Raw genomic sequence first — 22,063 nt, 5'->3', positions numbered from 1 at the left:
ATTGAAGAATCCTTGCATTCCTGGGATAAACGCCACTTGATCATGGTGTAGGACCCTTTTACTGTGCTGTTGGATTCTGTTTGCTAGTATTTTGTTGAGGATTTTTGCATCTATGTTCATCAGTGATATTAGCCTATAGTTTTCTTTCTTTGTGATATCTTTGTCTGGTTTTGGCATCAGAGTGATGGTGGCCTCGTAGAATGAGTTTGGGAGTGTTCCTCCCTCTGCTATATTTTGGAAGAGTTTGAGAAGGATATGTATTAACTCTTCTCTAAATGTTTGATAGAATTCGCCTGTGAAGACATCTGATCCTGGGCTTTTGTTTGTTGCAAGACTTTTAATCACACTTCTAATTTCAGTGCTTGTGATGGGTCTGTTTATAGTTTCTATTTCTTCCTGGTTCAGTCTTGGAAGGTTGTGCTTTTTAAGAATTTCTCCATTTCTTCCAGGTTGTCCATTTTATTGACATAGAGTTGTTTGTAGTAATCTCTCACGATCTTTTGTATTTCTGCAGTGTCAGTTATTACTTCACCTTTTTCATTTCTAATTCTGTTGATTTGAGTCTTCTCCCTTTTTTCTTGATGAGTCTGGCTAATGGTGTACCAATTTTGTTTATCTTCTCAAAGAACAAGCTTTTAGTTTTATTGATCTTTGCTATCATTTTCTTTGTTTCTCTTTCATTTATTTCTACTCTGCTCTTTATGATTTCTTTCCTTCTGCTAACTGGGTTTTGTTTGTTCTTCTTTCTCTAATTGTTTTAGGTGTAAGGTTAGGTTGTTTATATGAAATGTTTCTTGTTTCTTAAGGTACGAGTGTATTGCTATAAACTTTCCTCTTAGAACTGCTTTTGCTGCATCCTATAGGTTTTGGGTTGTCGTGTTTTCATTGTCATTTGTTTCTAGGTATTTTTTGATTTCCTCTTTGATTTCTACAGTGATCTCTTGGTTATTAAATAGTGTATTGTTTAGCCTCCATGTGTTTGTATTTTTTACAGATCTTTTCCTGTAATTGATATCTAGTCTCATAGTGTTGTGGTCAGAAAAGATACTTGATAAAATTTCAATTTTCGTAAATTTACTGAGGCTTGATTTGTGACCCAAGATATGATCTATCCTGGAGAATGTTCCATGAGCACTTGAGAAGAAAGTGTATTCTGTTATTTTTGGATGGAATGTCCTACAAATATCAATTAAGTCTATCTTATTTAATATATCATTTAAAACTTGTGTTTCCATGTTTATTTTCATTTTGGATGATCTGTCCATTGGTGCAAGTGGGGAGTTAAAGTCCCCTATTATGAATGTGTTACTGTTGATTTCCCCTTTTATGGCTCTTAGTGTTTGCCTTATGTATTGAGGTACTCCTATGTTGGTGCATAAATATTTACAATTGTTATAGCTTCTTCTTGGATTGATCCCTTGATCATTATGTGGTGTCCTTCTTTGTCTCTTGTAATATTCTTTATTTTAAAGTCTATTTTGTCTGATATGAGAATTGCTACTCCAGATTTCTTTCGATTTCCATTTGCATGGAATATCTTTTTCCATCCCCTCACTTTCAGTCTGTATGTGTCTCTAGGTCTGAAGTGAGTTTCTTACAGACTGCTTATGTATGCGTCTTGTTTTTGTATCCATTCAGGCAATCTATGTCTTTTGGTTGGAGCATTTATTCCATTTACATTTAAGGTAGTTATCAATATGTGTGTTCCTATTACCATTTTCTTAATTGGTTTGGGTTTGTTATTGTAGGTCTTTTCCTTCTCTTGTGTTTCCTGCCCAGAGAAGTTCCTTTAGCATTTATTGTAAAGCTGGTTTGGTGGTGCTGAATTCTCTTAGCTTTTGCTTGTCTCTAAAGGTTTTAATTGCCCTGTCTAATCTGAATGAGATCCTTCCTGGTAGAGTAATCTTGGTTGTAGGTTTTTCCCTTTCATCACTTTAAATATGTCCTGCTACTCCCTCATGGCTTGCAGAGGTTCTGCTGAAAGATCAGCTGTTAATCTTATGGGGATTCCCTTGTATGTTATTTGTTGTTTTTCCCTTGCTGCTTTTAATATTTTTTCTTTGCATTTAATTTTTGATAGTTTGATTAATATATTTCTTGGCATGTTTCTCCTTGGATTTATCCTGCATGGGACTCTCTGTGCTTGCTGGACTTGGGTGGCTATTTCCTTTCCCATATTAGGGAAGTTTTCAACTATAATCTCTTCAAATATGTTCTCAGTCCCTGTTTTTTTCTCTTCTTCTTCTGGGACCCCTATAATTCCAATGTTGGTGTGTTTAATGTTGTCCCAGCGGTCTCTGAGACTGTCCTCCATTCTTTTCATTTTTTTTTCTTTATTCTGCTCTGCTGTAGTTATTTCCACTATTTTATCTTCCAGGTCACTTATCCGTTCTTCTGCCTCAGTTATTCTGCTATTGATTCCTTCTAGAGCATTTTTAATTTCATATATTGTGTTGTTCATCATGGTTTGTTTGCTCTTTAGTTCTTCTAGCTCCTTGTTAAACATTTCTTGTATTTTCTGCATTCTATTTCTAAGATTTTGGATCATCTTTACTATCATTACTTCGAATTCTTTTTCAGGTGGACTGTCTGTTTCCTCTTCATTTGTTTGGTCTGGTGGGTTTTTATCTTGCTCCTTAATCTGCTGTGTGTTTCTCTGTTTTCTCATTTTGCTTAACTTACTGTGTTTGGGGTCTCCTTTTCGCAGGCTGCAGGTTTGTATTTCCTGGGGTTTTTTTCGTGTCTGACCCCAGTGTGTAAGGTTAGTTCAGTGGGTTGTGTAGGCTTCCTGGTGGAGGCGACTAGTGCCTGTGTTCTGGTGGATGAGACTGGATCTTGTCTTTCTGGTGGTCAGGTTCACGTCTGGTGCTGTGTTTTGGGATGTCTCTGACCGTATTATGATTTTAGGCAGCCTCTGTGCTAATGGTTGGGATTGTGTTCCTGTCTTGCTAGTTGTTTGGCATAGGGTGTCCAGCACTGTAGCTTGCTGGTCGTTGAGTGGAGCTGGATCTTGGTGTTGAGATGGAGATCTCTGGGAGATCTTCGCCTTTTGATATTATGTGGAGCTGGGAGGCTGGTGGTCCAGTGTCCTGAAGTTGACTCTCCCATGTCAGAAGCACAGGCCTGACACCCAGCCGGAGCACCAAGAGCAAAAAGAGAAAAAGGGAAAAACTATATATATATCGTTGCTCCCAAAGTCCACCTCCTCAGTTTGGGATGATTCGTTGTCTATTCTGGTATTCCACAGATGCAAGGAACATCAAGTTGATTGTGGAGATCTGCTGCTGGGAGAGATTTCCCATTCTCTTCTTTGTTTGCACAGCCCAGGGGTTCAGCTTTGGATTTGGCCCCGCCTCTGCGTGTAATTCTCCTGAGGGCGTCTGTTCCCGCCCAGACAGGACAGGGTTAAAGGAACAGCTGATTCGGGGGCTCTGGTTCACTCAGGCCGGGGGGAGGGAGGGGTACGGGTGCGGGGCGAGTCTGTGGCGGCAGAGGCCGGCGTGATGTTGCACCAGCCTGCGGCGTGCCGTGCGTTCTCCCGGGTAAGTTGTACCTGGATCATGGGACCCTGGCAGTGGCGGGCTGCACAGGCTCCTGGGAGGGGAGGTGTGGATAGTGACCTGTGCTTGCACACAGGCTTCTTGGTGCCTGCAGCAGCAGCCTTAGCATCTCATGCCCGTCTCTGGGGTCCGCACTGGTAGCCGCAGCTTGTGCCTGTCTCTCGTTTAGGTGGCGCTTTTAATATTCTCTCTTCACACGCCGCCAGATAAGTCTCTTACCTCTTAGGCAGCTCCAGACTTTTTCCCGGACTCTCTCCCAGACTCCCTCCCGGCTAGCCATGGTGCACTAACCCCCTGCAGGCTGTGTTCACGCCACCAACACCAGTCCTCTCCTGGCGCTCTGACCAAAGCCCGAGCCTCAGCTCCCAGCCCCGCCCGCCCCGGCGGGTGAGCAGACGAGCCTCTCGGGCTGGTGAGTGCCGGTCGGCCCTGACCCTCTGTGCGGGAATCTCTCTGCTTTGCCCTCCACACCCCTGTGGCTGCGCTCTCCTCCGAGGCTCCGAAGCTTCCCCCTCCGTCATCCACTGTCTCTGCCTGCGAAGGGGCTTCTTGTGTGTGGAAACCTTTCCTCCTTCACAGCTCCCTCCCACTGGTGCAGGTCTGTCCCTATTCTTTTGTCTCTGTTTTTTCTTTTTTCTTTTGCGCTACCCAGGTACGTTGGGAGCTTCTTGCCTTTTGGGAGGTCTGAGCTCTTCTGTCAGCGTTCAATAGGTGTTCCTTAGGAGCTGTTCCACATGTAGATGTATTTCTGATGTACTTGTGGGGAGGAAGGTGATCTCTGCATCTCACTCTTCCACCATCTTGAAGCTCCTCTCCATTTTTGTTTTAATGATGGTTTTAAGAAAAAGTTATTGCTGAAGAAGCTATATGGTTTTTGTTTGTTTTTCTTTATTCATTCTTTCAACAAAAATTTATTAAAGTAACTTTTCCTAAAACAGTTTTGGAAAGAATTGTACTAACCCTATTTATACAGAATAAGTCAGAGCTGTATGTTGCCATCATTTAGGGGAGTCTGAAAGGACACTTATACCCTCTCGACCTAATACAGTTTACCAGTACAGGTAGTACAAACTAAAACTTAGGTCCTTTGGTGTCTTTTGGAAGCGTCCTTTAAGAAAAATCCAAACCTGCAAGTAGCCATGTTAATTATTTCTGTGTGACTAATTTCTTAAACAGCAGGGCTTTAGGGAAATCTCGAGGTCCTTGTCTTTGGACAGGAGGAGAAAGGCAGAATTAGGTTCTGAATACTGGGAGGACTTGGCCTTTTATGTAGTCTATAGTCAATAGATATTTGTTGAGTGAATATGAGAGGGTGAATAGAAAACCCTAAAATAAATCTGCCCTATTGTAAAATATTGCCCTGAGCCAGTCTTTTTTCTAGGCTTTCAGATTTTGCCTTTGACTTTCAAATTCAACTGAAGTCCTACTTCTCTTCAGCCACTGGATTCTATCTTATAACAGGGAAAGAAGATGCTTCATCCACATTTGATATTGTTAGTTTCCCAGAGGTCTCAAAGCATTATCATATCAATCTTGATGTGAACACAACCAAGGAATTCCTTGGCTATAATTAATTAGTCCTAAAACACTCTCACATTAAAAAATTTAACCAGAGGTCCCTGAAAAGTTTGTAGCCACTTAGAAATGGTGCGATTGATGTGTCACAAATTGGTGAATGGCTGAGAAAGTGAAGAATATATGAAAGTTTGTACATGAGCTGATTATCTAGGGATCAGATGAACCTGTTAAACTTCCCTGATTGTTCATTTGTGAAATAGTAAGTTCAGAATTGATGTTGCTGTAGTCACCTTTCTTGCACTGTGACTGATTGCACCTCTCTTCTCTGTGGGCATAGAACAGGCAAGTGTGCAGCGCCAGAAGAGATCACGATGCATGAGCTCCCCACCATGACTTTTGGCCTAAACTCATGTGAGAGAGATTCCAAGTGACCCTTATTGTTGACATCACTTCCTTGAAAGTACATCACAGAGAGAATCTTACTTTGCCAAGGGCATTGTTTTAGTTGAGAACAATTGCCATGTTTGGCACTTAGTGTTTTTCTTTTCTTTGCTTGTTTTTGTATAGCAAATTAGGAAAAACACACACACACACACACACACACACAATTTCATTTTCACATTATTATTTTTTTAAAGGATCTCTTCAGAATCATATAATTTTAAGGCTGAAAGAGACCTCAAAAGCAATCTAGTTTTTCTCTAATGCATAAATCCCTTTATTTCATCCACTAAAATGATTTATAAGCTCAAACACTTTAAATGACTTGCAACTTACTGCTTCATCAAACATCTTATTCCACTTTAGCAGCTTTGAGTGTGAGAAAGTTTTTTTTTTTTTTATATATTGAGTTGAAATCCGTACCCCTCACCTGTCTGTAACCTGAACCCATTAGTCCTAATTTTGCTTTCTAGAAGTACACAGAAACAATAAGCTCTCATTTATTTGGTAACCTCTCACATATTTTAAACTATCTACTGTATACTCACAAGGTCCTTTTAAAATAATGAATCACTCCAAGTTTCTGCAAGCATTTTTTTTTAATTCACAGATATGCAGGTTTTTAAGAAATGGAAGAAATTTTGGAGATCATCTAGTCTATTTTTTTTTTCTACAAAGACATTTCTACAAAATACTTATGCTGGAGATAGTAATAGTAAAAAGTACACAGTAAGATCCTGATCTTTCGTCTCCTTATGCCTGTGATTCTTGAACTTGGGACTCCTCTTCCTGGAGTTATATGAAGGGAGCCCCAGGGTAATCTTACTTTTCCTTAAAGAGTTTATCAAAAGAATCCTCATTTTTATGTTAGAAAGAAACATTGACAGAATAAGAATTTTAATATCAACTTGACATGAAATACAAGGTTTCAAATACTTTCAAACTTTCCAGGAGTAGCTGCTATGGACTGAATTATGTCCCCTCAAATTTATATATGTTGAAGCCCTAACATACAATGTGATAGTATTAGTATTCGAAGATGGGGACTTTGTAAGGTAAGTATGTTGTGATGATGTCATGAGAGTGGGCACATTGTACGATTATTTTCCTCATTAGAAGAGATACCAGAACTTTCTTTCTCTCATATTCTCTTCCTCTCTCTCTCTCTCTCTCTCTCTCTCGCTCTCACTCTTGCTCTCTCTCTCTCTCACTCTCTCTCTCTCGCTCTCTTTCTCCACCATGTGAGAACAACCAGAAACTGACCATACTGGCACCCTGATCTAGGACTTCAAGCATCCAGAACTATGAGAATATTCATTTCTGTTGTCTATGCCACCCACACTGTGGTATTTATTTTTGGAAGCCTGAGCAGACTAAGATAGCAGCTTTGGTGTAGGCCTGTTCCTCTCAGCCAAAGGCAATTTGTCAATATCTGAACACATTTTTTATTATCACAATTTGGAAATGCTACTGGGATCTATTGGTGAGGGGCCAGGGATGCTGTTAAACATTCTATAATGCACGGGAGGGGTACCCACAACAAAGAATTATCTGGTCCAAATGTCAAGTTGGGGTTGAAAAACTCTGGACTTGGTTACCAGTAGGGTACCATTGGGTAACTTAGTGGAATGTTTATTATTCATCACTATTTGTTATTCATCTTTTAAGTGCAGAATATTAAAAACTGTCATAAGAGGAATGGTTTTTCTAAAATAAAGGACGCTAGATGATTTTTCTCTTTTCACCAGCTCTGGATGAATTTATAATGATCTCCAAGCAGATTTCTTGTTCTTATTTCAACAGGATCTTTGTTGTCCTGTGAAGAATGTTGATTACCTCATATCTCAAATAACCTCAAATAACAGGGCCCTTAATGTTGAGGCTGCATTTCAGATATAGCTTTTATTACTCAGGGTTATTCAGAAGCAGAACCAATAGGCCATGTGTGTGTGTGTGTGTGTGTGTGTGTGTGTGTGTGTGTGTGTGTGTCTGTGTCTGTGTCTGTGTCTGTGTCTGTGTGTGTAAAGAGATTTATTTTAAAGGAAGTAGCTCATAACAGTTATGGAGGCTGGCAAGTCTAACAAATTATGGAGATCCAGCCAAGAGCTGATGTTGCAGTTCAAGTCTAAAGGCTATCAAGCTGCAGAATTCCTTCTCGCTGAGGTCCAGTCTTTTGTTCTATTCAGGGCTTCGACTGGCTGCCCACATTATGGAGAGCAGTCTGCTTTACTTAAAGCCTACCCATTTTAATGTGAATCTTATCCAAATCACCCTCACAGAATTATCCAGAATAATGTTTGAATAAATATCTGGGCACTGTGGCCCAGCCAAGTTGACACACAAAATTAACCATCACAGTGCTTCTTTCCTAATCATGTTGTGGGTTAAACCCCATATTTTCTCACTCTACACCTCTTTAAAAGTGCATAGAATATTGTTTTAAAGTTATCATATGTAATAGTGAAAAAGTAGTAACTTTAACAAATGTAAGTAAATCTCGTTATATTTATTTATGTATTTTTCATTTTAAGCCTACCTTACTATGAGTTTAATTTGGAATATTCCAAAATTGAAAGCAATTTATTTGAGTAAATGTAAGAAGCACAGCCCATAAGTAAAAATTGGACTATCTCCTCTGCTTAGAACTGGATGTCCTTCAAATCCAGCTTAGTAAAAATTGGTTTATTCCCTGTGTAAATGAGAAAGAAAATAAACGGTATCAAAACAGTTTCAGAAACTTCCTAGCACCGAGGACATGCCATATTTATGTAACAGTTTAAAAATAATTTACCAGTATAGTCAGAAGTCATATACCAGAGTAATTCCTTTTTAAACACTGGACATCATCTTTTCTTGAACATCACTTTCATAGCATCCAGTCTTGGTGCTGTGCAGTATTTGTTTTGCAAAGTTGCCAAAGTTCTCAGGCATTTCAGTGGATTTTTAATTTTTTAAAACAAATTTGCTTGTTCTCAACTTGCTTCTGTACTTAAGAGAGCCACAATAGTTTATCTGGAGAAGTCATAAGTATTATTTATTACTCATTTTAGCATTGGAAGTCTTTTTCCATTAACACCATTAGTGTTTGAATAATATGCATAAAGCACCATAGAAATCTAGAAAAATTCTATGAGTGTTTAATGTTTTTTTCAAATAAATTTATTTATTTTTTTTGGCTGCCTTGGGTCTTCATTGCTGTATGCGGGCTTTCTCTAGTTGCAGCGAGTGAGGGGCTCCTCTTGGTTGCAGTGCGTGGGCTTCTCATTGCGGTGGCTTCTCTTGTTGCAGAGCATGGACTCTAGGTGCGCGGGCTTCAGTAGTTGTGGCTCACGGGCTCTAGAGCACAGGCTCAGTAGTTGTGGTGCACGGGCTTAGTTGCTCCACGGCATGTGGGATCTTCCTGGACCAGGGCTCGAACCCGTGTCCCCTGCATTGGCAGGTGGATACTTAAACCAGTGCACCACCAGGGAAGCCCGAGTATTTAATGCTTAATGTGTGTGTGTGTTGGTATTATGAAATCACTTGTTTACTGCAAGGCATTTGATGTTAAGATAAGACTTTGGTACTGCCCTGCCCTCCTCCCTCTCTCCCTTCCTCCCTCCCACATATTAGCCCAGAGGTGATATGACTCTCTATACTTTTCTGGGTTCAGGATTTATGTACATCATTTTCCTTTCATGGAAATGTAATCTGTCCTATAAATCACCACAAGGCCTTCAGAATTAACAAATCTGAGGAACAGATCTGTGCTGAAGATAGTCCTCTGTTTGGATACAATGAGTCATCTACAATTCTCTTTTGGTTGTCCTAACTGGGAAAGTTCATATGAATTTTCATTCTGTCTTCATGGAATAGAATGGGTTAATTGACCTACGTTCCAGTTTTGTTCAATGAAACATGTCAGGAGAGAGTTTCTGTTCTCACTAACTGTATGGAGAACTGCCTTTTCATAAAGTTTCAAACTGAGAAAAATCTCAAGGATATTTTCGAACTAGACACAAAATTGTCTTTAGTGCTCTATAATTTGAATGAATTTTTAAAAACTAATAAATGGATTCTAATATATTAGTGAAAACCAAGGTAAGTAATTCCTCAAATTCTCATGTGGCATTTGCTATGATACTAATTATCATGAGGAAATAGAAGTGATTAAGATATGGGGCTGCTCTCAAGAAACTTACATTCTAGATATCTAGAGAAGATAAGTTCATAAATAATGAGACTTCAAAGCAATATTTGAAACATGGTACAGTAGAGGTAAACTGTATGAACAAAGTTTAGAGAAGGTTGTGATCATTTTTAACTCACATGGGTAGGTCTTGGGGGAATGATGAAAATATTGAGAAATAGGGTAGGTTTGCTCTCAGAGGCACTTGGTCGAGACAGGATGTATTTTCAGGACTACAGCTGCTCCCCTTGAAGGTAGTAACTTTCTCAGGCAGATCTTCACTGACTTATTCAGAATCTACTTGCTCCTTTGTTTGTTGAACAGTTGGACACACCTGACTTCAGGGGTTTCCTAGTCAGGCTAAAGCTTCATTTTGAAAGCATTAATTTTTGACCAGTAATATAAAATGATTTTGTTCTCTAGAGAATAACAAATTCCAGCAGCTTTACAGCCATTTCATTTTATGTGTGTGTGGAGAGGATCAGTGAGGAGAGGGTAGGGGGTGGGTAACTCAAGGATGTTACAAAGGTGTCGTGTTTTAGAGGTAGAGTCTGAGATATTTATCAGTCTGAGGAGCAGCTTATGCTTCCAAAGTAGGATCAGCAATAGAGCAACAGGTAAAGCTTTCTGCTTCTCAGAAAAATAAGATTGGCCATTCTTCCATTCTACAAATGCTGCATAGTTTTAGAATGGGAAATAGGGAAATACTAAATTGAAGGATGAGCTGGGAAAAAGATGTGATGTAAATGCTTTGAGGATCCAGAGGGGAGATTGTTTGATCCTAGATCGTTCTGTTATTGTTACAAAAAATTTTTTTGGAAATAATTGTTTTTACTCTTTTTTTTAAATTAGTTTTTATTGCTTTACAATGTTGTGTTTAGTTTCTACCGTACAGCAAAGTGAATCAGCTATACGTATGCATATATCCCCTCTTTTTTGGATTTCCTTCCCATTTAGGTCACCGCAGAGCACTGAGTAGAGTTCTCTGAGCTATACAGTAGTTTCTCATTAGTTATCTATTTAATACACAGCATCATAGTGTATATATGTCAATCCCACTCTCCCAATTCATCCCATCCACCCCCTCCCCCCTTGGTATCCATGCATTTGTTCTCTACGTCTGTGTCTCGTTTTCTGCTTTGCAAATAAGATCATCTGTACCATTTTTCTAGATTCCACATATATATGTTAATGTGCAATATTTGTTTTTCTCTTTCTGACTTACTTCACTCTGTATGACAGTCTCTAGGTCCATCCACATCTCTAAAAATGACCCAATTTGTTTCCTTTTTATGGTTGAGTAATATTCCATTGTATATATGTACAGCATCTTCTTTATCCATTCCTCTTTTGATGGACATTTAGGTTAGTTCCGTGTCCTGACTATTGTAAATAGTGCTGCAGTGAACACTGGGGTACATGTGTCTTTTTGAATTATGGTCTTCTTTGGGTATATGCCCAGTAGTGGGATTGCTGGGTCATATGATAGTTATATTTTTAGTTTTTTTAAGGATGGAAATAAATGTACAGAAATTTCACAAAAATAGTTCAGAGCATTCATGTATATATACCCTTCACCCAGTTTCTTCCAAATGTTAACAACTTACTTAACCACGTTACAAATATTACAATCAGGAAATTAACATTGATACAATATTATTAACTATTAACTAAACATTGATACAACATTATTAACTTAAAAGACCTTATTAGCATTTCACTAATGACATCCCATAAGGCTGTTTTTCTGTTCTAAGATCCAATCAAAAATCCTGCATTGTATTTAGTTGTGTCACCTTAGTCTCCCCGAATCTGTGAAAGTTCTTCAGCCTTTTAATTTCATTAAAATGGAATCATACAATATATACTCTTTTTGTCTGCTTTTGCTCAGCATAAATTTTATATTCATCTGTGTTACTGCAAATAACACTAATTCTTCCCTTTTTAGTTTTGGATATTATTCTATTTTAAGAAAATAGCTCAATTTTTTATATTCATTCTTCTGTTCATGGACATTTGAGTTGTATCCATCTTGGGCCTATTATGAATAGTCTCTACGGACATTCAAATCTAAGTTTGTTTATTTGTTTTTGTCTTTATGGACACAATTTTTAGTTTTCTTAGGAATGGAATTTTGGGGTCATATTGTAGGTGTATGTTTAAAATGACAAGAAACTGCCAAACACCCTGACAAAGTGATTTTACTCTATTTTTACATATTTGCAATCGTATCAGAGTTCCAATTGCTACACTTTTTGCCAACATACATAATTGACAGTCATTTTAAATTTAGCTTTTCTTTCTGATGTGTAATGGTATCACACTGTGGTTTAATTTGCATTTCCCTGATAACTAAAGAGATTATGCATCTTTATGTGCTTTTTGACTATTCATATGTCTTCTTTTGAATTGTCTATTTAATTCTTTGCCCATTTTTATCTTTTTTTTTTCAGTTGTAGGAGTCCTTTATATATTCTTGATTCAAGTTCTTTGTCAGATGTATTTTTTCCAAACGTTTTCCTCCCAGTTAGTGATTTACACATTTATGTTCTTGTTTTTTTCTCTAGATCATGTTAAAAATTCAGACTTATTTGGAATCATATAACAGAACTCTACTTGAGCTCTCTGAAGCAAAAGTAGGTGAGTTTGGGGGATTTACCGTAAGAATATAACAATATATCACAAATTAGAAAAGAGAGATACTATCAGACCTCAGAAAAGAATTAGAACAATAGACTTTATGCCAAATAGAAAATTGTTCTCCCTGTTTCTGTCATCACATTCTATTTTTCAGCCTCCCTCTTCCACTTTTAAGAATCATTGTGATTACCTTGGGCATACCCAGATATTCTAGGTTAACATTTTTTACTTAAAGTTAGCTGGTTACACCCTTAATTCTATCTGCAAACGTAATTCCCTTTTGCTGTGTAACGTAACATATTCATATGTTCCAGGAATTAAGATATGGACATCTTTGGGGGAGCCATTATTCTACATATCTCAAATGAATTTCTCTTCTTTAAGACAAGAGTGCTAATAATTAAATGCCTCGAAGTTATGTAGTTGACAGTAGTAATATTTGTATTTGGTCTTAATGAATTTTGATACTGCCTTTAGATCAGTGTACATATGAAAATCGAATAGATTCTAGAAGAGTTTTGGTTGATCTTCATGGTACTTTTGAAATCTTATTCCCTGATAAGTTACAAGAGGCCACTAATGAGGACCTATTTCACATACAATGCCTTGAGACATCCTTCATGTGTGAACATGGACTTTTATCATTTTTCTATTTAATTTTGCCATTAAATGAGTTGGAAGACTAATATATTTGTATGATCCATGGTTCCTCAGTTTGTGGCAAATGAGCAGAGTACTGAAGGAATATTAGGGTTTATATAGAAAAGAGGGATTAGGGTTATGATATTTCTAGAAGAGAAAACTCTGCCTGCTCCAGGAAATATGAGTGATTCAGTGTCATTAAGTGTAAGCTATAAACTTAGGTACCCAGAGATGAAGATACAAAGGTAAATAAGGTCTAGATAGGCGTCATAAAAAATAATTTTAATTTTATCCTAAAGTAACTGTGAGTATTAATAATTTTAAACAAGGAAATATTTGACTAGGATTTGTATGGTAGATCGATTTATAAACCCCTTAAATTATATTATTTTTTCTCTTTTTTTCCACCCAAATTTGTGGTGGAGATTTTAAGATGTGGTTGGATACAGGGTATATCTAAGATATAGCCAAAAGCATCCCTCAGTGTCCTGAATGTGGTATGAGAGAAAAAGAAGTGTCAGTGATGATTCCATGGGTTTGGACCTAAGCAATTTGAATACTGAACTTAAAATTCACTGAGTTGAGGAATAGAGAAAACATATTGAGAACTGAGATAACTAAGACATTGCTTTTGGTCAGTTTATTAATTAATGCTTTTTAGAAAGAAATCTAAATGAAGATGGTAAGTGGAAGCAAGATATAAGAATCTGGATTTCAAGAGAAAGGTCAAAAATAGAGGCATCTATTTGGGAGTCATCAACATATAGAGAATCTTTAAAACCATGACATCAGATGAAGTATTTAAGAACATGAGTGCAGGGCTTCCCTGGTGGCGCAGTGGTTGAGAGTCCGCCTGCCGATGCAGGGGACACAGATTCGTGCCCCGGTCTGGGAGGATCCCACATGCCGCGGAGCGGCTGGGCCCGTGAGCCATGGCCGCTGAGCCTGTGCGTCCAGAGCCTGTGCTCCGCAACGGGAGAGGCCACAACAGTGAGGCCTGTGTACCGCAAAAAAAAAACAAAAACAAAAACAAGAACATGAGTGCAGATTAGAAGGACAAGACCCAGAGTTATTGTAACATTTAAGGGTTTTGTGGAGAGAATGAAGAACCAGTCAAGAGAATGAGGAGGAACACTTAGTGAGATAGGAGGAAAGCCAGGAGAATGTGATGCCTTGAAATCTAAATGAAGAAAGTGTTTCAAGAAGGAGAACATGATTAAATACGTCAAATGCTGAAGGTAAGTAAAGTAAAATGAGGATTCAGCTGACCAATAGAATTAGTAGCATGAATATCATAGATAACTCTTACAGGAGTCAATTTAATGGAGTGGTATGGATGAAAGCCTATTTAGAGAGGAGTCAAGGCTAAGTGAATTGGTGACAAATCAATTGGTATAGACCAATCCTTAAAAGAATTTTACGTCAAAAGTGTGGTAGATAAAATTCAGAAATCATCCTTGGAACATCTGAGTTCACCCACGCTCAGTGTACATGCCCTGTGTCACCTCTCCTTGAGTGTAGATGTAACTGCATCTGGATTTCACCCCATGATTCGTTTATATTACAAAGGTGAACAAATTTTTGCATTTGCAATTAAGGTACCAAATCAGTTGACTTTGAGATAATCAAAAAGAAAATTATTCAGGTGGCCCTGGCATAATCAAATGAGCTCTAAAAGGGAGAAGGCATCTCCAGAAATCAGAGATTCAACGTGTGAGGTCAGTTCGTCTCCCGTCCTTGAAAAAAAAGCAAACCGCTATGTTCTGAGAGAGTCTGTGAGCTGCAGTCTTATCCAGGAGCTTAGAGGGGCCTCCAGCAAATAGCCAGCAAGAAAACATGGAACTCAGTCCTACAACTCCATGGAAATGAATTCTGACAGGAGCTAGTAAGCTTAGAAGAGGATCCCTATGGACCCCTCATTTGAAATCACAGTCTCAGCTGACTTTTTTTTTTTGTGGTACGCGGCCCTCTCAGTGTTGTGGCCTCTGCCGCTGCGGAGCACAGGCTCTGGACGCGCAGGCTCAGCGGCCATGGCTCACGGGCCCAGCCGCTCCGCGGCATGTGGGATCTTCCCGGACCGGGGCATGAACCCACGTCCCCTGCATCAGCAGGCGGACTCTCAACCACTGCACCACCAGGGAAGCCCCCCAGCTGACTTCTTGATTCAACCCACTGAGCGCCTGAGTAGAGAACCCAGCTAACCTATGCTTGACTCCTGACCCATAGAAATTGTGAGATAATTATTTGTCTTGTTTTACACCACTAAGTTTATGGTATTTTAAGGCACACTTTTAAAATAGGCAATTATGTTTTAACAGACAATTAATACAAAAGGAGTTCAGGAAAATAAAGCATTAGCTAAAGGAGATGTAGAGGTCATGAGGGCTTTTCTTTTTAAGATGTCTGTATGCTGATGGGAAAAAATGATGCAGGAAAAAAATGATTGGATATAGTGCATGAATGGATGAGTTGGCTTTACATGGACAACTTATACAGTAGCAGAAGAGAAGGCAGAGTATATTGGTACAAATGATGGCAAATTGGTTGATGTGATAAGGATATGATAAAGTTCTTTGCAGATTTTATTATTTCTCAGTGAAATAGGGGCTAAAGTAATGAGCTGAGTGTGAAAATAGTTGAAGCTTGGGGAGAGGGAATAAAGTGTGAAAATATCCTTTAGGAGAGTAAACAATTAATTGGAATACAGATACATAGCAGAATTGCTACTAATTGATTAACAGAATTGCAGTGAGAATTGATAAGTGAATTTAAATTAACTAGTCGCAAAGATTGCATGTTTTCTCTAGTCAGATTGAGTGGCCTTAGTGAAGGGAGAATAGAGGGAGAGTGGGGCTTTCGCGTATGAGTGCTAAGGAGGGATAGACTGGCAAGGGAGGTGAAGGTGGATGAAAGGGAATTATTGCAGTGATGGAACATTTTCCAGGTTGACATGTGTAGCTCAGATTTATTTTTTAACTGATGTATCATTCCATTTTGAGGTATACCACTATTTATCTCTTCAGGTGGACATTTAGATTGCTACCACGTTTTTTGTTACAGCAAATAATGCCACAGTGAGCATACTTGTGCCAATTTATTGTGCATATGTGTAAATATACTTCTAATGTATGTATCTAGAAGAAAACTGTATGGGAAATAGGTAATTTTCCGTTTTAGTAGTACTGCAAATTATTCTCAGGAGTAGCTGTAATTTACATATTCCCACCAATGATATATTGATACTAGCCTATTCTACCTTTCCTCATGCCCTGGCCAACTGGTTTTTTTAATTATTAAAATTTTTTATTTATTTAATTTTATTTTTTATTTTTGGCTGTGTTGGGTCTCCGTTGCTGTGCGTGGGCTTTCTCTAGTTACGGTGAGCCAGGGCTACTCTTCGTTGCAGTGCGCAGGCTTCTCATTGTCGTGGCTTCTCTTGTTGCAGAGCACGGGCTCTAGGCACACAGGCTTCAGTAGTTGTGGCACGTGGGCTCAGTAGTTGTGGCGCATGGGCTTAGTTGCTCCGCAGCATGTGGGATCTTCCCGGGCGAGGGCTCGAACCCGTGTCCCTTGCATTGACAGGCAGATTCTTAACCACTGTGCCACCAGGGAGGCCCCCTGGCCAACTCTTGATAATGTGGAACGTTTTAGCCAACATATTTGTATTTTCTGTTTAATTTATTGCTTTTACCTTAACATTTTTCCTACTTTATTTCTATTTTTAAAAAATAACATTTTTAAAGCATATAAATTTTCAGTAATATAATCATGTTGCCCACTTAATGTGGAAGTTGAGCATTGCAAAATTTAAAATCTTCTGCAATGTGTCTTTTCCCGGTTTTGTTTTCACGTGAACACTTCTTATAGCCTTAGCACATAACTATCACTACTGGCTTATTGTTTATCCTTCCAGGTAATTATATTCATTTCAAACTAATGCAAATATATGTTACTTTTATTTTTGCTTTTTTACGTAATGGGTTACATATACATACTATTATTCACTGTTTTCATGTAGCAATATATCTTGGAAATCTTTATGTCAGTTCATAAAGGACTTCTTATCTTTTACGTCCATATTCCATTGTCTGAATATAATATAATTTCTTCACTGAATTCTTTTTTCTTTTTCATTTAGATTGTTTCCATTCTTTTGCTCTTCCAAAGAATGTGACAGTAAATAACTTTGAGCATAAATCATTTCATATAGTATGGATGTGTCTGTAGGGGAATTTATTACAAGTGGAATAGCTGGGTTAAATATACATGAAATTGTTTGCACACAGATTCTCCAATGGAATTTGATTATGTTACCAAATTTAAGAATTTTGCTGATTTGATAAATGCAAAGGATAATTTATATATAGTTTAATTGTGTTTCTTATTTTATGAGCTAAATTAGAAATATTTCATATGTTTAAGAGCCATTTATATTTCTCTTTCTTTGAAATGAGTGTGTTCATATCCTTTGCCCATTTTTTTGGTAGTTGATCTTTTTTTAACTTTAGGTAGATTAGCCTTTTTGAAAGATGAATTAAGGCATTTTTCCTAGGTCATAATTTTTGAATTTATCATTATTATTACTATAATTTTTATGTTTTAAGAGATTGAATTTTTCATATTTGATTTTGTTAGGATTTCTGAATTATGCTATAGTTTAGAAAGATTGCCTCACTCTTAGATTATAAAAATACCCCCATGTTTTCATATAGGTTATTAAAAGTTAGATTATTTTTTATTTATGTATTTTATCCATATAGAATTCTTCTTGGTGTATGGGAAGAGATATAAACAGGTTTTTTTTAATTATTTTTATAATGTTTTTCCAACACCATTTACTGTCTAGTTCATCTTTTCAACCACTGTTTAATTGCTCAACATTCTTTCCTATTTCATTGATTTTTTGCCTTTTTTACTTTTTCTCCTCAATTTTCTTTAGTTGTTTTGCTTTTTCTATCTTTTTGAGTTTAATATTTAGCTGATTTATTCTAATTTTCCACATTTTGAAAGAATTTTTCCCTGCTACTGCTTTGGCTATATCCACAATTTTAGATATGTAATGTTCTTGTTGTCATTCAGTCATAAATAATTTATATTTTCTACTTTTATTTTCTCTTAAACCATTGTAGCATGAAGCCTCTAAGATGGACCCAAAGCCTCTTGCCTCCTAGTATTACGCCCATGTGTATTCTCCTTTCATTGAGTGACATCCTTCAAATAAATAGTAATTCTGACATTATAGATGCCACTTCTGAGATTATGTTACAAAGAGACTGGCCTATGTCTCACTCTCTCTCGTTGCCTTATTCTGTGGGAAAGCTAGCTGCCATGTTGTGAGCTTCCCCATATAGAAACCCCCATGGCAGGGGCAGGAACTGATGTCTCTGGCAAACAGTGAGAAGCTAAGGATTGCCGTAGTCACCTGAATGGACTTGAAAGTGGATTCTCTGAGGACTGGGAACAACCACTTGTGTGAACTTGAAAGTAGATTCTTCCTAAATTGAGCCTTCAGATAACTATAACCCCAGATGATACCTTGATTATAGCCTTATGGGAGACTCCAACCCAGAGGCACCCAGCTAAGAAGCACCTGAATGCTGGACCCAGAGAAACCATAATATAACAAGTATTTATTTTTTGAGCTATTAAATCTTGGGGTAATTTGTTACACAGCAGTATATAACTAATATAATCATGAATTAAAGAAACATATGTATTCCAATATCTCAAATAAGTGGGGCAGATGAATTTATGTGATTTCTAATTTTATTTAATTTTAGTTAGGGAATATGTTTTGTGTAATATTGATTGAAGATTATTTTATGTTCTAGTAGCTGGTCAGTATTGATATAAGATTGATAATATTTAATATGGGATTGAAGATAAGAAGTGTTTTCTCTTTGTATGGTACAGATATGCAGCTTATTTGTTTTGTTTATTCCCATGGTTGATATTCAGCTGATTCAGACTTTGCACTTCAAACTGATTGTTAAAGTCCAACATCTCTTCTACTTTGTTGACACCTTCATGTGATTAATCAGTGCCTTTGTTACTTTGGCTATTAAATATTTTTTAGTAACAAACCTGGTTATTTCAGTCCTATATGTTCTTATTTATTTTTTGTTGCTTGAAATGTAAGTATATGAGAACACCATATTAAAGTTCCCCACTAGGAACTGGGAATTTTTCAACTTCTCCTTGTTTTTCATTATTTGGATTGATTTATTTTAAGACTCTATTGTTAGCTACATCCAAGTTCAAGAGTATTATTGTCTTTGTGGATCAATCCTTTTATAAGCGAGGAATAGGCACTTTATCTGCTTTAATATCTCATAGTATGTATTGGTTATAAGAATATTTAGCATCCAGTGATAAAAATGAAATAAAACAATAATAACTGTGGCTTAAGCAAGACACATTTATTTCTCTCTCTTCAAAACCTAGGCCATCTAGGGCTGGGAGGGTCTTCACAGCCGTCAGACACTCAGGCTCCTTTAAAGTAATTACTGAGCCATTTTCAAATCATTACATGTTTATATTCTTTTGTTGCAACTTTTTTTTTCTTTTAAGCTTCTCCTGTATGAACAGATACTAGCTACATTTTAAAAATCCATTTATAACTTATGCTTTCTAATAATAGTTTCAACTCAAATATGCCTATTTTGATTAATGGTATACTTTAAATTATTTCTGCCATCTTAGCACGTGTTTTTTTTTTTTTTTAATGTTTATCAAACTTTTTTTTTCCTGTCCCTCCCTTTTTTTTAAAGTATAATTTCTTTGATCTTGTTTATTTATTCCATTTTTTTCTCTATAGGTTTATAAGTTTTACAGTCTAATTCTTTTTTTTTTTTTTTTTTTGCCGTATGCGGGCCTCTCACTGCTGTGGCCCCTCCCGCTACGGAGCACAGGCTCTGGACGCACAGGCCCAGCGGCCACGGCTCACGGGCCCAGCCGCTGCGCGGCACGTGGGATCCTCCTGGACTGGGGCACGAACACACGTCCCCTGCATCGGCAGGCGGACTCTCAACCACTGCGCCACCAGGGAAGCCCTACAGTCTAATTCTTAATATTTCTTCCTCTTCCTCCTCCTCCTCCTGGGCCGTCTCTTTTCATTCCCCTTTCTCTTCTCCTTCCCCTTCTTCCTCATCTTCTTCTTCTTGTTTGGGATTTCTTTAAATATTTATTCACAAAACATCAACTTTTTTTTTAAACAAGTATATCACGTAATTCTGCCTTTCTTTGGGACAAGACAAAGTTTTTTAGCATACTTATACTTTCCTTTGTACCATTTCACCTCTCAACTGTTACTACTGTTTCCAATTTATTTATTTTATTAAACTCCTATCTTTAATGTATTTTAACTTTGTTTTATATTTTGTATTTTTTTTTTAATCCTTTGCTCTATATTCAAGGAAGTTTTCACTGATTTTACAACTCACTATTTCATTTTTCAAGTCTCTCCAGTTGGCTGGGTAGTAAACCTATTCAAGTATTTCTCATTTAATAACCATCAACTTCTGTGTCATAATTTTTTATTCCTGTTTTGGTTGCTTTCACTTTTATTTTTCTGTAGAAAACATTAAATTGATTACTTTAAAGTTCTTTTCAGATTGCTGTACTTTTCTCTATGTTCTGAGTTATAACTCTGTTTTGCTCAATTGTGCAACCCTTTCATTGTTTTGGTTTTCCTCTAGCACTTCGTGATTCTTATTTGTAAGGCTGTCTTTGGACAGATACTACTTTATTACACATCCAGGGAATATATAACTGTCTTTAAGATGCTTAGTCTTGGCCTTCCATGACACAAGCCTCCCACGACAGGCTTTGCATGTTTCACCTATTATTGGATTCGGATCCCATGTGGTTAGTTTATTTCTGGATTTATTTCATTAAATACATTACAGAACTCTAGATTGGCTTCACATGTATAAGAGATCCTGCTTGAGTTTTCAGTCAATAAAAATGTATTCCTCTTCTTGTATTATGTTATATTTTCTGATTCTTTACTGTTATGCATGTTTTATGAGCACCACCCAAGTAAGTCACAGGTTCTGTTACACTGACCCTCCTCCCCAGACCTTTGATGTTCTTGACTTAGCCCAGAATGTTTAGTAAATATATGCTTCATTTCTAGTCTATGAAGAAAATCTCTTTTTTAATTATGGCAGTTTTGTTTGGCAGTGCTTGTTCTTTCATTTATATGTGTTCAGATGACATTGTGGGAGGTTTGAGCAGTTGTAAATTTGCAAAATTGATCAGGAGTTGTGAATGTGCAAAATTGATCCGCTATAATTTTAGAGAGCTCTTCTTTCTGTATTTTAAAGTATTACTGTTTCCTCCATTGCTCCCAGGCTGTTAACTTCCTTCTGTCATCACTGTGACTAACTCTAGAGCTCCTTAGTTCTGATTAATTTTAATTCATTGATAGTCAGAAAGCTAGGTGGGCTTTATAAAAGTATTACTATAGCAGTAAAAAAAAAATTGTATATCAAGTGCTTTCTTGGTGAATGGCCAAATCAAGTGTTTTGTTAAATCAAGTCAAATCAAAAAATGTACAGATGGGCTTCCCTGGTGGCGCAGTGGTTGAGAGTCCGCCTGCCGATGCAGGGGACACGGGTTCGTGCCCCGGTCCTGGAGGATCCCACATGCCGCGGAGCGGCTGGGCCCGTGAGCCATGGCTGCTGAGCCTGCGCATCCGGATCCTGTGCTCCGCAACGGGAGGGGCCACAACAGTCAGAGGCCCGCGTACCGCAAAAAAAAAAAAAAAAATGTACAGACATCTCTTTCTTTTCTCTTGGGCCTTTCTTCATTATTACCAAGTTCTCATTGATGTTCCAAACTGCTGATTTGTAGGATAAGTGACCTTCAGATAAATGACATGTTACTGCTTTATTTTCTCTTCATAGGACACTTGAGACATGATCAAGCCATGAATGAAAAGTCAGTGTATTTTCTAATATAGAAAAAAAAAAGCTGGCATCTTTCCGTTTTAGTTTTTATTCTGGTTATATAAAATGAAGATTGTTTTCAATTCATGTATATGTACTTATATTTTTACATAACACACCAAAAAACAAAAGTTTATTTTATT

The sequence above is a fragment of the Grampus griseus genome (assembly GCF_964374135.1).
Source record: "Grampus griseus genome assembly, chromosome: 15".
In the NCBI taxonomy this organism is placed as follows: Eukaryota; Metazoa; Chordata; class Mammalia; order Artiodactyla; family Delphinidae; genus Grampus; species Grampus griseus.
This window is presented reverse-complemented; position numbering follows the sequence as displayed.